A 19,426-nucleotide genomic window follows, 5' to 3' on the forward strand; every position below is an offset into this window, starting at 1 on the left:
TTTGCACACATGTTTAAAAAATAATTTTAGCCTTGAAGATGATGGAAATATACCAAACATTATATATTTTCTGAAAGCAGACATCCTAAAAAATAAAATAGTGGTAGTTTAAATTTTTTATGTCACACAATATTACCTCAATGGTCTCGGAAACACAAAATGTCAGTAAAAAAAACAACTAAAGTGAAGCTTAGGGAAACAAAATGCAATAAATTACCCGCATTTTTGGTAAAATATAAAAAAACAAGGTATCGCAAAGTAAATAGATACCCAGCTTGCCAAACCTTAAATTATGTGCGCCGTGAAATGGCGACAAACTTCAGTAACCTATATTTTCTATAGGCAACACTTAAAAAAAACTCTATAGATATTAGTTTAGTGTTACAGAGGAGGTCTGGCTCTAGAATTCTTGCTCTGACTCCGGCGTGCGCGGTTATATGTAACGTGTATCGCAATCAACGTTTTCACTTGTAGGAACTCCTGAGGCATTTGTTTACATTTGTATGTGCATATATGTGGAGGTGGGGGCCATGTTTTTTTTTTGGGGGGGGTGGGGGTTATGTGCTTGAGTGTAACTTAATTTTTTTTTCTTTCATCACATAGGAGACAAAAAGTTCTGTATGTGATATTTTTTAGGTGACAGGTTCTCTTTAAAGAGATATCTAAGGACTAAAAGACCCCCAATGTCTCCTCTGGGCTAAACTAAATGTTTTGTGATGCAGATAACACTGCAAAACACACCCTGAGAGGCTGACCTGGAAGTGACATCATAAACCTTGCTTTCTGGGTCAAAGCAAGAAGGGGAGGAGAGTGGACGTGTGTCCGTCGTTCTCCCCCCGCCCCCACACTCGCCATGTTGGTCCTGGGAATGTAAAGGAAGGGATCTGGACAGCTGCACTCCAATATAATCACCTTTTATTTAATAAAAAGAGTGGCTGCAGCAACAGGATTGTGTGTTAACCCCCTGCTGTCAGGTCTGTACGATGTGAGGACCTGGCAGTGAAATGGTTCATGACTCTGAATGGACAGATCTCTTTTTGGTGTAAAGTTTTCAAAGAACACTTCTTATCCCTGGAAATGTTATGACGTTGGCACTAAAGTGTAACAAGTTTTTGTTTTGTTTGGTTGGGTTGTTTTGTGGGAAAGCTTTTTGTGTTGCGAGTTCTTCTTTGTTGTAAATTGAAAAATGAAATAAAAAAAATTTGATTGAAAAAAAAAAGTGTAACTATGGGCAGATCAATAATTACATAAATGGTGCAATCTGTCATTAGTATAGAAGATTTTGTTTTTCTGAGTTTCCTCTTGTAACATTTTTATTACCTGTTGATCCTCCCAGTAGATCTGTTTTCCTTCTACTTCCTGTAGAAAAACCCAAGCTATTTGGCAAAATTGGCAGTTGGACGTGGTTGGAAAAGACCATATAACACTGCTAGGGGTGCTTACAACTGTCAGTTTTCTTTAATATGGTGGTTTAAACCTTAGAAACTTGTTGCTGTAACTGCTTTATAAGCATTATCTGAAGTTGGACTTTACTTGTGTGTCTTACTTATAATCTATCTAAAACTTCCCTGTACAGGGTGATAACACTGCTGTGTAATGTTACTGCAGAATGATGAGGGTTGTCACCCTGTTACAGAAGGTGGGAAAATAACAGATCTACAGACAGGATAAAAGGTGATAAAACGATGTTGCGGAGGGAACTCTGGGGATTCTAATGACAGATTACATTACACATTAAGTTAGAAGACTTCCTGCTGTTGGTCTTATGTTTGAATTGCCTTCTGATATTTACTGTCCTGCTGTAATAGGTGTAAATGATTGCCCACATGTTTCCTGTAGTAGTGGGGACTACAAACTCATATTAGGAATATTAGGAGGGGTACCTACCCAAGGGGGTCACCTTTTTGGATTTGGGGGAAACATTTCACATGGTTTATTAAATTCCATGAATGATACCGACAAGGGGAGTATCACTTACTTCACTAACAATAAGAGAGCCAATCACAGGCCAGTAACATTTCATGGTTTATCAATGTAATTGCAGAATGTTTAATCCCCATTGGTCCAATGGATTCCTAGTCCTTCCAGATAACATTTCCTTCTTGTGTAGAAGGAGCCCCCTAAAATGTCTTCCCTTCAATCCCACCCATAGCTGTACTTTAGGTGATGTTGCCCCCCCCCCCATATCTGTAAGGGAAAGCCTCAATTTCTCCCAATACTCCCCTGACCTTCCAGTGAGAAGAAACATTTTCTCTGGACTGGATATGTTTTATGCAGTGAGCCTTTCATAGATGGGATGGGGAGTCTAAGTCATCTAAGATAAGTAAGATGAACCCGTGTACTGGAGTCATGGATCAGATAACCAATGAGACCATTGATGTTATAGCAGAGCTGACAGCAGAAGTGTCTCCATCACCTAAGGTGGTGTCACAGAACTGCATGGCTGCTGACTATCTCTTGGAAACTCAAGGTGGACTCTACAAACTGGTGTCACATAGAGAGTGTTGTACATTTATTTTATATCATGAGTAGGGATGAGCCCGATGTTCGAGTCGAACGTAAGTTCGACTTGAACATTGGGCGTTTGCCTGTTCACCGAACAGCGAACATTGTGTGGTGTTCGTGGCAAATTTGAAAGCCGCAGAACGCTGTTAAAGTCTATGGAACACTATAAGGAACACTTTTTTTTTTTTTTTCATGTTAAAGGCTTATATGCAAGTTATTGTCATAAAAAGTGTCTGGGGACCCGGGTCCTGCCCCAGGGGACATGTATCAATGCAAAAAAAAACTTTTTTAAAACTGACGTTTTTTTGGGAGCAGAGATTTTAATAATGCTTAAATTGAAACAATATAAATTATACATTCCTTTAAACATGGTGCCTGTTGGGTCCCCTTAGTCTGCCTGTAAAGTGGTGCATTTTCCCCTGTTTAGAACAATACCACAGCAAAATGACATTTCTAAAAGAAAAAACGTCATTTAAAACTGATCACAGCTGTAATTGTCGGGTCTCAGCAATATAGATAAAAATCACTGAAAAAAAAGACATAGGTCCCCCCCAGTCCATTACCAGGCCTGTTTGCTTCTGGTATGACTATTAAGGGAACCCCAAACCAAAAAAAGAAAAGCGTGGAGGTCCCTCAAAATCCATACCAGGCCCTTCATGTGTGGTATGGATTTTAAGGGGAACCTTTCACCAAAATTAAATAAAATGGCGCAGGGCCACACCCCAAATCCATACCAAACCTGTAAATAATCATAAAGTAGCATATATACTCAAGTATAGGCCGACCCCAATATAAGCCGGGGGAAACCTAATTTTACCACAAAAAAATGGGAAAACGTATTGACTCGAGTATAAGCCTAGGGTGGGAAAATGCAGCAGCTACTGGGTAATCAATGCCCATTTTCAGTCTCACTGTGCCCATCTGCAGCCTCACTGAGCCCATCTGCAGCATCACTTATACAGTAAACCTCTTTTCTCTAAGGCTCCCACACAAATTGAAACTTTATGTATTAACGCCACTAAAATGGAAAAAAAGATGACTTTAACATACACGTGGCTTCAAGCCTCTTTAAGCACGCAAACTATTCACTTTAAATTGCTTGTAAACCCTTTACAAACCACTTTTTACTACAGGTAAGTCTATAATAAGTATTACCTGAAACTACCCCGGACATCTCCTAAACCTGCACAATTCAGGAGATATCCCCTGTATCTGCACAACATCATCGGCACATGCGCACTGAAGAAACGGCTCGTTCATGCCATTGCTTCAGCTGATGCGCCATTACAATGCATGGGAGTGACGTCATCGTGGCTCCGACAATCACAACGCTGGAGCCCGCGATACCCGGAAACAACCAGTTTGCCGGGACCACTGCGGGGGCTTCGATCTAAGGTGAGTGTTCCCATAATGAAGCTAGTATACTATGCTATTCTATGGGATTTCTGACCAAAATTATTGTCACAAATGGTAACAAAACCTTTGTTATCACCAATCTAGAGAATGGATTGAAACTAGCCAGACAGTGGCAGTTTCTCCCGGACGACGAGGAACCCCATACACCACCACCATCTCGTAAAATATCCCAGGAGTGGTAAAAAGTTAAACATGGGTAATAATGGAAGAATACCTGATCTGAGTTCGTAGCTCCTCACACTTTACATTAGCCTAACCTGGATTAGGCACTGGATCTGGGGTGCATAGACCCCAACAAATGTGCATAAGCAGAAATTTTTCGCACATGATGTTTGTTGCATCCGTTATACATGTTCTTTGTTCCTTTTCTTTCATTTTTCTTTATTTTCTATGTACCTCTAAGCTATGATGAAAACTTGCTCTGGACAGTGTATGTGAATGCAGACCAGGCAGAAGTACACAAGGATCCCATCTTCCAGCATTTCAACTCCTATCCTTTGCTGCCACCTTCAATAGCATTAAATATTTTGCATTTGCTCCACATGAAGTCATAACAGACGCAAAAGGCAGGTCCATCATACTGGTTTGTCAACTGAACAACACGATGTATACCATAGCAAACCTTTATGCACCAAAAACGGGACAAGCATCATTCTTAAAGTCTCTCCATCAACGTATAAAAAAACACAGTAGAAGTTCTCTACTTATATGTGGAGACTTTCACTGTGTAGTATGCCACGTACACACGACCGGACTTTTCGGTGGACTTGGTCCAGGGGACAATCCAACGGACTTTGCAGCTGAGGTCTGCCGGACTTTCAAACGAATGGACTTGGCCACACACGGTCACTCCAAAAGTCTGATGGATTTGAACGTGATGATGTAGAATAAGGAAGTTCATAGCCAGTAGCCAATAGCTGCCCTAGCGTTGGTTTTAGTCCGTTGGACTAGCACACAGACGAATGGATTGTCCGCTAAAAGCCAGTCTTATTTCTAGGTCAGCTGGACTTTTGGGAAGAAAAAGTCCGCTGGAGCCCACACACGATAGAATTGTCCAACGGATTCTGGTCTGATCGTGTGTACGCGGCAGTAGACAAATCTATGGACTGCTCTTCCTCTAGGAGTATACACAGATATGAAATTAAAGCATTTCTCACTAATTCCAACTTATATGATTCATGGAGATGAATGCCTCAGAACGTGTTTACACAAACTTTTCAGCTCCCCACAATTCCTATTCAAGGATTGATTTGATCTTGTCAGATCTCACCCTTCTACAAAGGACTCTGGAAGTAAAGATTCATAATATAACATGGTCGGACCATGCCCCAGTGACAATCACCATAAATGAACAACACTCATGCAACCCTGCATATCTATAGAGGAACAAAGTGTCTTTACTCTCTAACCCACAACACAAGGGGCAATTATACAAACTGCTTGAGGAATATCTTCAGCTTAACGATAGTGCAGAAAAGAATGTAATGTATCTTTGGTGTGCTCATAAAGCCTATAGTAGAGGCTTGCTGATACAAGCTGCAGCAAGGGAAAAGAGGCAGAAGGCCAAAAAAATTACCACTCTTTTGTCCACCTTAAACACCCTGGACAAACATAACAAACAAAACCCCTCCCGTAACACCACAATGGAGCTTTTAGAATGCAGACAACAGCTTAGGCAGACTCTACTGAAAGAATACACAAACTCTCTTAAACGCTTTAAGGCTAATTACCATGCCCATAGTAACAAAGCGGGAAAACTACTGGCAAATTACATCCAAAAAAAGCAACAAAACTCTAGGCTAACCCACATAACTGACCCCCATACGGGGAAAACAGTATTTCACCAAACTGAAGTTGCTAATGCTTTCCAAAAGTAATATAGTTATCTATATAATCTAGTATCAGACCCCACAACCCAATGAACACAACATAAATTCCTTTCTAGACTGAAACTACCTGGACTTAACACTGTAGCTCTTGATTTTTTGAACTCCCCAATTCTAAAATAATTTTTTTTTTGACACAATCAAAACATTCCCAACATCTAAATCTCCAGGCAGCGATGGCTTCTCGGCAGAGTACTATCAAGCCTTTGCAACAATTCTCACATCATATCTACAAAAAACTCTTCCCTTACGCCGCCTCAACTGCTGCTTTTCTCAAAGAGATGCTTCAATCCACTATTATAGCTTTATCTAAACCGGGGAAGAGGCCGGAACTGTCCTCAAAACTATAGACCAATTTTGCTACTTAATACAGATCTAAAAATGTATGCAAAACTTATCGCCAACCGATTAGCAACAATCACACCACAACTGATTAAAGCAGATCAAGTGGGCTTTGTGAGGGGCCGAAAGGCACCTGATGGTACTCGCAGACTGTATAATCTATTGCGAGTGGCTGAGTCCAGAGGAACCCCCACTGTGGTACTAACGCTTGACGCCAAAAAGGCATTTGATAGAGTACATTGGGGGTTCCTGGATGCAACTTTGCAGAAATTTGGCCTGAAGGGCATGATACCCAAAGCAATATATGGCTCTATACACAAATCCCACAGCAAAAGTATTCAACTCTAATGTTATCTCAGACATGTTTTGCATAAGTAATGGTACATGTCAGGGGTGTCCTCTCTCGGCACTGATCTTCACTTTAATAATGGAACCCCTGGTGGAAGCCATTAGATCTTGCGACTCAATCTCAGGTATCGAAATAGGTAGCTACTCCCATAAAATTGGGCTGTTTGCAGATGATGTAGTCTTGACACTAACAAGTCCGGCCTCCTCGTTGAGAAAGTTACAAATGATTCTAAATGACTTTGGGTTGGCATCTTACTATAAACTGAATTCTGAACAAATCTTCTATTCTGCTGATTGGATTGACAAAAAAAAATAAAAAAACATCTTAAAGAAGCTTTCCCATTCCAATGGGTACCTCATAACTTAGCATACTTGGGAGTTACACCATCATTCCCAACAGCATCCACATATGAAGCAAATTTTCCTAGACTGTAAGCCCTTGTACACACGGTCAGAGATTCCAACAACCAAATCCATCGGATGTTGTCTGATGGATTTTGTCCGAAACTGTTGCATACACACGGTCGGACAAAGTTGTCGGAAAATCCGACGTGATGACATTATTTGGTTACGACGGGACTACGTTCAGGCTAGTAGCCAATAGCTTTGGTGTAGGAATTTGATCTGAGCATGCGTGGTACTTTGTCCGATCGGAATTCTCTATACATGATCGGAGTATGTCCGATCGGAGAATTTTGTCGGAAAATTTTAGCAACAAGTTGGAAAACTTGGTCCGTCGGATACTCTGACGGAAACAGTCCGATGTAGACCACACACAGTCGGAATATCCGACAAAACGGTCCGATCGGACACATTCTGTCGGAATCTCCGACCGTGTGTACAAGGGCTTAGAGGAAATCAAACAGGACCTGCAGCACATTTCAAAGTATGAATTGTCCTGGGTAGGGAGAATAGCAGCTCTTAAATGACACTGTTACCGAAAATCATATATTATTTTAGAACCATACCTATAGTTGTATCAGACCAATTTTTTAAAGAAGTAGATAAACTATTTAGACATTTCATATGGGGGGAGAAAATGACCAAGATTTAATTTCCCATATTATTGAAACACAAATTGAATGGAGGCGTAAATTTCCCTAATCTCATAAACGACTATTTTGCACCTCACCTAGACCAGACGAAAGCATGGATAGAGCCCAAATCTGCCAAACTATGGGTCCAGGTTGAGAGGTGCATGTTGGGCAATAGGAATTTTTCCGCACTGCTCTTGTCAAGTCTGACTCATATGGAATTAATTCATAAACCCTTCCACTCTATAGACGCCACACTTTTAGCGTGGAAGAACCTTCATACCACAGTACCTCAAGATACTACAGATAAATGCACAGATCTTCCACTGCAGATTTGCGAACACGTTATACCTACTTTTAATACTGACCAGTGGACAAGAGAAGGAATACAGACCTATAAAGAATTAGTAACTAAACACCCTAAGCCCACTTCATTCTCCCATATCCCACTCACTTACAGTACTTTCAAAAAGACAACCCAAACCTACACTATAATATTCATAGAGAAACCTGGTCATGCTTGAAGTCAGACTGAGACAGTACAAAAGGACTGTTGTGGTTTTACAACAAGCTACAGTACAGTGGAAAATTCCAGAAATCCACGAATATGCAACATTGGGAAAGGGAACTGGGAACTCTCTTTACGCAGAAGGAATGGCAAACAGCCATCCAATCCCATTTTCGATACCCCCACTGTGTAAATCATTGGGAATTGATGTTGAAAATAATATATAGGACTTATTTAACTCCAGTGAGGTTGGCACAGATCTACCCAGACTCCTCCCCCAATTGCTGGAGGGAGTGTGGGGGAAGGGGTGGCATCCTACACATACTATGGAACTGTAGAGTAGTTAAAATGTTTTGGAAGGAAGTATTTTCCCTACTAAATAAAGTTACAGGAGAAACCATCATACCCACACCACAGCTGGTCATCCTTAACGTAGGGGGGCACTCACTCCCGGGAAAATATAGATCTCTAGTTACAAACATACCGATAGCAGCAAAGCTAACTATAACTTCTAAATGGAATTCTAAAGACACGCCTCTTTTATCAGAAGTCATATATAGGAGTCAAAACTCAATATACTTATGAAAAATTCTTCGCCATTAGGAACCAAAATACGTCCAGATTTAATTCCTGTTGGGAAACATGGCTAGCGCACTATCCTACCAAGTAGAGTTGGAGAACTCACTTACATTACTTGGTGGTACATGTAATACGTTAAAATGGTTTATGTTAAAGCAGTTATACTTTTCTTTTCCTTTTTTCTGTCCCGCTTTTGAGAGCTACACCTAATGGAATATATTATTTTAAAAAAAGACATATGGTTAAGTGAAAGTTACTCTTCTAGTGGTGCGGCCCTGTGGTCTGTGGCACAGTCAGTTCCCATTAGGGGTGCCGGGACCGCAGCGGTGACGCCATTACTCAAGAAATGGTCAAGGACAAATATGTTCAATTGATCCATAAAATGAAGAAATTTCATGTCTTTTAAATTTACTAGATATACCTTTGTGTTCCAAAATGACCGAGCGATGCTTATGATGTAATATTGCGTGACTCTGAATTTTTGTATGATGTCACTGTTTTATTGTCAAATATATAATAAAAAATAAGAGAGAGAAAGACTAGCTAAGCTAAGCTAAGAGAAAGAGACTGGACAGCGGGGGGTCTGTGGGTTTGTCTTCTCAACCTTGTCAGCACACGTGCCCAACAGCCTCGCTTCTGCTTCCTCTCCTTCCGTCTCCTACGCCTTTTACCAAATGAAGGGATCCCAATATATTGGATGAGATTCTTCGGGATATAAAATCCCCTCCCCCCAGGGGACATTCCCAGTTAATGCATTATACTGTAATCTGATGTCCAATAACTCCTTTCCACTATACAGCAGTTTAGCATCATCTGCCCCAAGTGTCGCAGGAATGGTGGCCACCTCATCCCTTTTAGACCTGAACGTATATTAATTACACGGGTTCTGTGGCTGATTAAGGTGGTAATTAAACTCACTCGGTGCCTTATCTGCATTTATTTAGCCTCAGAACCCGTGTAATTCAAAGGTGTTCGGGTTTAAAGGGATGAGGTGGCAACTCTAGTCGCAGGAAATAATCCAAAAAATAACACATTAAAAAAAGTACCATAAGCCACCCCAACCCTCTATACTTCCTAAAAAAACACGTTGTCCCAATTAACCACTTCAGCCCCGGACCATTTTGCTGGCCAAAGACCAGGGCACTTTTTGCGAATCGGCACTGCGTCGCTTTAACTGACAATTGCGCGGTCGTTCGACGTGGCTCCCAAACAAAATTTACATATTTTTTTCCCACAAATTGAGATTTATTTTGGTGGTATTTGATCTCCTCTGCTGTTTTAATTTTTTTGCGCTATAAACAAAAAAAGAGCGACAATTTTGAAAAAAAAAACACATTATTTTTTGCCTTTTGCTATAATAAATATCCCCCAAAAATATATATATGAAAAAACATCTTTTATCCTCAGTTTAGGCTGATATGTATTCTTCTACATATTTCTGGTAAAAAAAAATTGCAATAAGCGTTTATTAAGTGGTTTGCACAAAAGTTATAGCGTCTTCAAAATAGTGGAAAGTTTTATGGCATTTTTACTAATATATTATTTATTGGTAATTGCGGCGATCAGCGATTTTTATCATGACATTATCGCGGATACGTCGGACAACTTTGGTGCATTTTTGAGACCATTCACATTTATACAGCAATCAGTGAGATTAAAATTGCATTGATTACTGTGTAAATGTGACTGGCATTGAAGTGGTTAACACCAGGTGGCGCTGTAGGGGTTTAGTGTATCCTGGGGAGTGTTTCTAACTGTAGGGGGGATGGGCCATGTGTGATACATCACTGATCATAGCTCCAGATCACAGGGAGATATGATCAGTGTCCTGTCACCAGGCAGAAAGGGGAGATGCTTGTTTACATTAGTATCTCCCCATTAATCCTCTCCATGAGACGATCGCTGGTATCCCCCGAAGACAAGAGCTGCCGCAGGCGTGCACGCAATAGCACAATGGCAAATTTAAAGGGATGTTGTCATGGTCGTCCCCGGAATCCAGTGGCATATGGGAGGCCTGCCCGCGGAATCCCCACGTTGAGAACTAATCAGTATCCATTAGCGTGCGTTGGATGCACGCGGGTGCGTGTTGGTACGAACGGGCACACGCGGGTGCGCAATGGTACGAGCGGGCACACGCGGGTGCGCAATGGTACGAGCGGGCGCACGCGGGTGCGCGATGTTGCAAACGGCCCCCGGTACACGTGGGTGTGCGCAGACACGCCGTGCAACCGTTCTTGGCGCCCAAAGGGCTATTTAAGGAACCTGTTACTGTGCCTCCTTGCTGTCCAGTCTACAGCGTGTCTGGTTATTCTCATTTCTGCTACCCCAATTGTCTTGATCCCTGTATCCGGCTTGTTCCTGACAACCTCTGCTTGCTGCCAGCCACCGACCTTCGGAATGTCTGACTACGCTTCTGCCTCTTCCTGTGTACCGTTGTTGCCCGCCTGTTTTCGACCCGGCTTGTACTTCTGACCTTGCTTCTGCCGCCTGCTGGTCCAGCCTGACCGCCTGTGCCTGCTGCTGTCTGCTGTCTGCCACCTGCTGTTCCAGCCTGACCACCTGTGCCTGCTGCTGTCTGCCACCTGCTGTTCCAGCCTGACCGCCTGTGCCTGCTGCTGTCTGCTGTCTGCCACCTGCTGTTCCAGCCTGACCGCCTGTGCCTGCTTCCGTCTGTTGTTTCGACCTGTCTGCCGGGTGTCTACTTTCCAGCGCTCCTGTGGATCCTCCGCTCTTCAAGGTCCGGACCAGTCCTACACCAGTTCGGCACTTGTGCCCCCTGAACTCCTGAATTCCTGTTCCCACTCCCAGGGATTCTCGAGCCAGAGGCTTACGAGAGGCCGCTCCCTGCATTCTGGGCTCTTATATCAGGTACGTGACAGACGTACAGGTATGCCCATTTGTCTTTCCATGCCATTCTGCCAACGTACATTGTCGTGCGCCAGTCGGGAACCGGTTAAACAGTCACTAGTTCCACAATACATGTTGTGGCCGTTTACCACATAGACCATCCAATCCAGGACCTGTGTTGTGATACCCGATTTAGGCTCGGTCAATAATCAGTTGGTTTTAAATGCAGATTTCCTCATCCTTCGCCAACTGAACATAGTGGGGAATCCATAGTGGAGAAGGATCAGGGGGTTTTGGTAGACCATAAGCTCAATAACAACATGCAATGCCAAGCTGCTGTTTCCAAAGCGAGCAAAGTCCTTTCTTGTATTAAGAGAGGTATGGACTCCAGAGAGAGAGATATCATTTTGCCCCTGTTCAAATCATTAGTAAGATCTCACCTGGAATATGCAGTTCAGTTTTGGGCACCAGTTCTCAAAAAGGATATCGGGGAACTGGAGAAGGTGCAGAGAAGGGCAACCAAACTGATAAGAGGCATGGAGGAGCTCAGCTATGAGGAGAGATTAGAGGAACTAAATGTATTCACTCTTGAGAAGAGGAGAATAAGGGGGGATATGATCAGCATGTTTAAATATATAAGGGGTCCATATAGTGAACTTGGTGTTGAGTTGTTCTCTGTACGGTCAACCCAGAGGACACGGGGGCACTCTTTACGTCTAGAGGAAAAGAGATTTCATCTTCAAGTACGGAAAGGTTTCTTCACAGTTAGAGCTGTGAAAATGTGGAATAGACTCCCACCAGAGGTGGTTCTGGCCAGCTCAGTAGATTGCTTTAAGAAAGGCTTGGATACTTTCCTGATGGTACATAATATAACAAGGTACTAATATAGGTAAAGTTGATCCAGGGAAAATCCGATCGCCTCTTGGGGGATCAGGAAGGAATTTTTTTCCCCTGCTGTAGCAAATTGGTGCATGCTCTGCTGGGGTTTTTTTTTTCGCGTTCCTCTGGATCAATTGTGGGCATAAAATTGGATATTTGGATTGTGCAATTATTTTTTTATTTTATTTTTTTGTTTTTAAGGTTGAACTGGATGGACTTGTGTCTTTTTTCAACCTGACTAACTATGTAACTATGTAACTATGTTACAATTTTTATCACTGTTATTTTCTTACCCAGATAAACTTAGTTAAAATTGATAAAATTGGTTTCAATTTACAAACAGCACTTTGGCAAGCTGACAATTAGCGTTCTGATCCTTTTCTAACGCCTTCTGCAGCCTTCAATCCCACACAGCAGTCAGAGAAAACAGCAGATGTAGGCAGATTTTAGGGGCAATCTCTCGGCAATCAGCAGCAATTATCACCGATTCCTACCTCCTTTACGGTGGTGACCAATTCCTATCTCCTTCACGATGGTGGCCAATTCCTACCTCCTCCACGGTGGTGACTGATCCCTACCTCCTTCACAGTGGTGAATGGTGGTGACCGATTTTCCTGCCTCCTTCATGGAGGTAACAAATTTTCCTACCTCCTTCACGGTGGTGACCGATTCCTACCTCCTTCACAGTGGTTATCGATTCTTACCTCCTTCACGGTGGTGGCCGATTCCTACCTGCTTCACGCTGGTGATTGGTGGGGACCAATTTTCCTACCTCCTTCATGGGGGTGACCAATTTTCCTACCTCCTACACGGTGGTAACCGATACCTACCTCCTTCACGGTGGCGACCGAATCCTACCTCCTTCACGGTGGTCACTGCTCCTATAAATCTCCCACTCAGTGCAATCACTGTTTCCTTATGCTGTGAAGATGGTTCATGACATATTTCCACAGTCCAGCTGGTTCTGCCACGCTCCCTGTTTCTCCTTCTCCGACCTCTCCAGACAATCCAGGTTGCGAGCTCCAGGCACACTACACGCCAGTTGCCGCTTGATGATATTAGGAGAAAGGCTGACCACAGGCGTCGGCACTGCACTATATAAAAGGAGTCGGCTTTACAGAGCTCCAGCACACTGCCGGTCTCACTCTCATAGGCTTTGGGCTTGTTTCACTCACAACTTCGGCTCCTCAGCACTCTGACTCTCATGGCTCTCACAGCCTCTCACACACTCATTGGAGTAGCCGCACCAGCCTCTGTGTCTCTGCGCGCCATACCGCCCCTCCCCCACACCGGCATTATGAAAATGTATGTTATACCGCGCATGCAGAAGATGGAGCGTGCAATGTCATGTGCCTCGTCTCACACATGCATCATACAACATTCCTTTCATCTCCTGCAAGATCTCCGGGAGAACGTTTTCCCCAAGAAATGAGTGTCATGGCGTCCAGCACATGTAGAAGATGAAGTGTATGAGGTGATCCCCCGTTGTGTGCAATATGAGAGTCCTGAGAGGTGTGAGAGCTCAGCTCCGGATCTCTCTGAAGACACCAGTGTGATCAGGGGAGGAAGGAAGAGGACACAAGAAAGGGAAAGCTCCTCATACACTAGGAGATTATTGAAGGAGAATTTGGAGAAATCTTCTCACTACATTCCATGGATTGATGAATGGCGCTCAGAAGGAGTTCAACATTTCATTTCCTTTTATAATCTCATTTTGGAATGAATGGAATTTACGGAAGGAAAACCACATTCACTGCTAGAAATTCATTCCTTGGAGAAAAATTCCCTATCCTGCTCCTCCCAATCCCCTCCCTTCTGCTCTCTGCACTCAATAATCAATGCTAATTTCCCTCCCCTAACCAGAAGAACATCCAACAAACCTTCTTCACATAACAAATCTGTAATGAGATTCTATTGTGTCATCCCAGAGAATGGAGGGTGGGGTCCTCTTTTGTGAACCCCCTCCTCCCTCACACTGTGTTTATAGTCAGTGTGGCCCCAGGGCATCTCTGAGGGAGGGGCACCCTGTGAGGAAGCTGGCTCACAATGTGATTGGAGTCTTCCCACATCCGTAGTGCAGACAAAGAACGTGCCTCATACAGTACCTCTCAGCCAGGACAAGAAGCCCCCATCTTCCATCAGGGACACAGAGGAGAACTTTCCCCTGATTGTGGACACTTGTGAGCAGAAGGAAGAGAAGCCAAGAGTTGGGAGAGATTTACCCCTTCATGTCCAGTCATCGTGCTGGAAAGAGTCAGAAGCCACTTGGTCAGAGAAGACTCATCAGAAAAGACAAGAGGGACCATCCGAGAGGACCCAAACCATAAAAGACTCATCAGAGGAGCTTCACATCAACCTCCGGAACAGGACACTATCAGCCAGGTATTCATCTCTCACTGACCACCCATCCCACCCCACTGCCTTCCTATTCAGCTCCTTGTTTCCTCACTTCCTCCCAGTTTACCCCACATCTTTACCATCCTTCCCATGTCCCTCACATTCTCCTGCCCACCCTGTGTGCCTCGTATTGCCCCCTCACTGACCCCTTTTTACACTTCTGGTCCCCCACTGTTGCTGTAAAACTACTTTGGCAACAGTTCCTCCTGTCTCTCTATTTAGAACCTCTGTCTCCCCCTTGTTCTTGCCCCATTTTTTCTACTAATCACTAATGCCCAACACCCCCCCATGCATTTAATCAACTGACAACAGCAGGCATCCCCCTTCCCCCACACTAACCACTGAAAATGGGCACTTTTTCCTCAACATCTCCATCTACTCCCCCAACTGCCCCCCGACCCCACACTGTCCCCTGTTCTGTGTCTGGTGTGGGGATGTACGTGGATAGTGGGAAGAGGGAGTAACACAAGGACTCTAGCTTGTAGGGGAATCTGAGGAACCCCAGAAGTGTATGATGATTACTAGACTGATCCCCAACCCCCATAGTGCACCAGATTGTATGTAAGATTTGTATCTGCCTGTGTGTGGTCAGCCAACTAGCTATGGGTGGAGTCTCCCTCTAGTGTTGGTCAGAGGTATTGCAGAGTGTGCCAAGTATATCACAATAATCTCCCTCTCCTTCCCTCCTCCACTATACAAGGTCCTCTCCTAGTTTTTTAGTTCCCGTGGGCTTTCATCCTTGTCATGTGTGTGGCAGTGGTGGGATAATAGAGTGTGTGCTGTTATACAACTGTTACCCCTGTCTTGGCTAGGAACTTGGGGTTCTCCTGACAATCTGCCAGGATGCTGGGTGATTTCTAGGGATATACAACAGAAGGTGATACCCCTTGCGTTGTCTGACCCCCCACATCCCTGTACCCCGATACCATAGTCTGTAATAAATGAATGAATGAATAACTTTTAAAGCACTAAAAATGTGAACTGAATCACCTCAAGGCATTGGATTTGCCCTTTGTTGTCAAGCATCTGATAAAAAGTGGGTTTTGAGTTTTTTCCTGAACGCCAGATGGTTTTCTTCCATGCGGATGTGAGTCGGTAGGGCGTTCCATAGCTGTTGTTCTTGGACTGCGAATCTCCGTTCTCCCATTGATTTGTAACAGGATTTGGGAATGTGGAGAAGGTTTTGGTTAGATGAACGAAGGCTGCGATTGGGTGTTTAGTGTTTTATTTTCTCACGTAGTTATTAAGGAGCGTCTCCATGTGTGCATTTGTGGGTGAGGCAGAGGGTCTTAAATGTGATCCGATTTTTTACAGTTAGCCAATGTAGGCTCCTCAGGGAAGGGAAGATGGATTCCCAGGTTTTTTTTTTTCCTGTTATAAGTCTTGCCGCCGTGTTTTGGAAGAGTTGTAAGCGCGCAAGTTGATATTGGGGTAGCCCTGTATAGAGGGAGTTTGCTTAGTCAAGTCGTGAATTTTTTGTCCTCTTTAGGAATGAAGGGAATGAGTCTATGTAGCAGGCGGAGGAGATGGTGGGAGTCAAAAATGACTCCGAGACTCTTGGCCTTGATCCTTGGAGAGATGGTCTGTCCAAAGATGGTAGGTGGTGCCCAAGGGGTCTTGGTTCGGGAATTTTGGTTTGCGTGTAGGATAAGAAGCTCTGTTGTCAATTTGTTGAGTTTGAGGGAGCTAGTGGTCATCCAGTCGTCTATCAAATTGAAGCATTTTTCTAGTTGCTGATGATGGTCTTTTTGTCCGGTGATATGAAAGTAGAGTTGCGTGTCGTCAGCGTATGAGTGGAAGCAGAGGTCTGATATTCTGATGATTTCAGGAGTGGGCGGATGTATATGTTGAAGAGCACTGGTGACAAGGGAGATCCTTGAGGGACTCCGCAAGAGATTACCTGGGTTTCAGAGGTGAATGCTCCTAGTGTAACTGTCTGAGAACTATTTCCTAAGAAAGATGCGAACCATTGTAGAATCTGTGACTCCTGCTACTTCTGTGAGGCAGATGAGTAGAGTATTGTGGTCCACTATGTCGAACGCTGCACTGAGGTCCAACAGTACCAGGAGACATGATTCTCCATCATCTGCTGCTTTGAGGGAGTTGTCCCATATCTTGAGGATTGCTGTTTCTGTTCCATAGCCTGGGTGGAAGCCTGATTACAGCGGGTCCATGAGTTTGTGTGTGTCCAGGTGACGTTGTAGCTGTTGTACTACCACTTTATCCATAATCTTGGAGATGGTGTTAAGGCTTGTTATCAGTCTGCGGTGGTTAGGGTCTTAAGTGGTCAATGTTGGGTTTCTTTTAGCAGGGGTTTGACAGTGCCTTGTTTGAGGGCGCCCCGAACCATCCCTTCTTTAAATGATTGATTTATGAGGTGAGTTATGGTGAGTTATTGTGGGAGCCAAGATGTCGGAACATTCTTTCAGGAGTTTTGTGGGGATGATGTCAATTGGTGATGTGCTGTCTCTGAGGTTTTTGATGATGTTTATAGTTGGTGATTGGGGTCACAGAAAACATCGCTGTTTGTGGGATGTTCGTGTTGATATCTTCTTTTTACTTTGGTTGAATGAGGTTGGTTGTTTTTTTCTGATGAATTGTTTTCCGGATGTTGTCGATTTTATAGATGAAAAAATCTGATAACTCATTACAGAAGTCTTGGGTTTCATTTTCTGGGGGCTATAAGCAGGTGGGGTTCATCGACTGAGCGACTATTTTGAAAAGCTCCCGAGGACGGTTTAAGGCCGATGAGATGGTCTTCGAGAAAATAATCTTTTTTAGCATTGAAGATTGCTTTGTGATATTTCTCCGTTAGTCCTTTGTAGTTTGTGTGGATTTCCTTGGTAGGATTTCTTCTCCACACTCTTTCAGCTCTTCTGCGTTCTTGTTTGAGTAGAGTGAGAGTGCGATTGAACCATCCCGAGTTTTTTCTCCGGATGATGTGTTCTGCGTTTTGGAGCCACTGCATCTGCTGTATGTAGCAATGGCTTGTTTAAGGAGTTGAGTGTTAGTTCCGATGAGTGACTTAAATTCAGTGTTGCTATTTTGTTTGACAATGTGGTTTTGAAGCTGTCGGAGTGTAGTTTCTTATGCAATCTGGTCCAATGAGTTGTTGTCAGATGTTTCCATTTTTGGAGGGTGATGTTCGTGAAGATTTTAAATTTGATGGCGTGGTGGTCCATCCATGGTAGTGGTATGTTGTCGAGTATGTTGATGTCGATATTTTGTTTGAAGACGAGGTCCAGGGTGTGACTTGAGCCATGTGTGGGAGTCTTTATCAGTTGCTGGAGACCCAGTTCTTCCAGTTGGTTGATGCAGGCGGTTGCAATAGGGTCTTGGGTAGAGTTTGCCCAGAGGTTAAAGTCCCCAAGTACCAGAACGTTTTTGGTTTTCAGGGTGTGTATTGGAAATTAATTCAGTGAGGGGCGTAAGGAGATTAGTCTTTGGTCCTGGTGGTCTGTAGCACAGAAGTATGTGAATGGTGTCTTGGGGTGTTGATTGAAGATATAGAGTCAGTGTCTCCATGAAAGGCACTGTTCTGTAAAATTGGTTTGGTGAGCACCAGGTGAGATTTAAAAATCACTGCTAGGCCTCCTCCTTTTTTTCCTTTCCTATGCTCAGTTAGGATCCTGTCGTTTTCAGGCACCAATTCCGTTAGGATGGTGTTGCAGTCGGGTGTTAGCCAGCTTTCCGTGATGAAGAGGCAATCTATTTGTATTTGTATATGTATAATATGTTTTGGGTGATGAAATCGTGCACTTCCAGTCTGTTTGACTGCCAACCTGGTGTTGATCATGGTGCATGCTAATTGTTGTGGTTGAGTTGGTATCTTCCTGTGTTTTCTGGTTGATTTTGGGTCGGTCTTTAGTAGTTGTTCTTTCCCTAGGATTTTTTGAATGGAGGCTGGTAATCGGCGCTAGTCCAGAGAAGAAGAGAGGCAATGAGAGGGGGCTAGGAGAAGAGGGTGCTGCTTACCTTACCTTACCAGTGATGTAGCTACGTCTGGGTGGGGCAAAAAAGGATGATGGGGTGGGCCTGAGTGTGGTAGTCCTGGCTTGATGTGACACCCGATGCCTCTGCAGTGTGGTCTGGTTGCTAAGGCAATGGGGTTCTGAGCTGGGAAGGGCACGCCAGCCTGCTGAATGGAGGTGTGGGTGAGCTGGGAGGTGGGCTGGCGTGGGCTGGAGCTCATCCGCAGCTGCGGTCTTCCTCGTCTAGCTATCTAGAGCAGAGGCGACCATCAGTGGCTATGGATGGGCTAGGGTCAGAATGGACCAGGTCCCGGTAGAACCTGCTGGGGGGGTCCAGGGGGTATGCTCCGGGGGGCCTGTGTAGTCCTGTGGCCGTGCCTGGGTGGACCAAGATGGCCGCCGGGCTAGGACACAGGCACAGCGGTCCGATAGGAGTGGGTGTCTCGGCCTACCAAGGGGGGATGGTGGAGGGAGAGAAGCCACGGACTGGCAACTGGCCGGAGATAGGCCCGAGCTGCGGCGTGTCCTGTGAGCCTCCCACCAGGCTGGCAGCGTCGGAGAGCTAGGCGGGGCTGGTGAGTGGGGCCGGGGGGTCCCGTTCTTGTTCCTCACACTGGGGAGGAGTGTCCTAGCTCAATGCCCCTGCTGCTAGGGGGGGCTCGTGGGGTCCTGGAAGGCTGTGTCCTGGATGGCTAGGATGCCAGGATGTCTGGA

The 19,426-nt window shown here is 44.3% G+C and overlaps 1 pseudogene; it reads left to right on the forward strand.

The window, feature by feature from the left end:
* LOC143956787 (uncharacterized) overlaps positions 1-19,426 on the forward strand; it is an 802,170-nt pseudogene that overhangs the window by 571,625 nt on the left and 211,119 nt on the right.

The sequence above is a fragment of the Lithobates pipiens genome, unplaced genomic scaffold (genome assembly GCF_037356315.1).
Source record: "Lithobates pipiens isolate NorthernLeopardFrog02 unplaced genomic scaffold, aLitPip1_a1.2 Scaffold_41, whole genome shotgun sequence".
In the NCBI taxonomy this organism is placed as follows: Eukaryota; Metazoa; Chordata; class Amphibia; order Anura; family Ranidae; genus Lithobates; species Lithobates pipiens.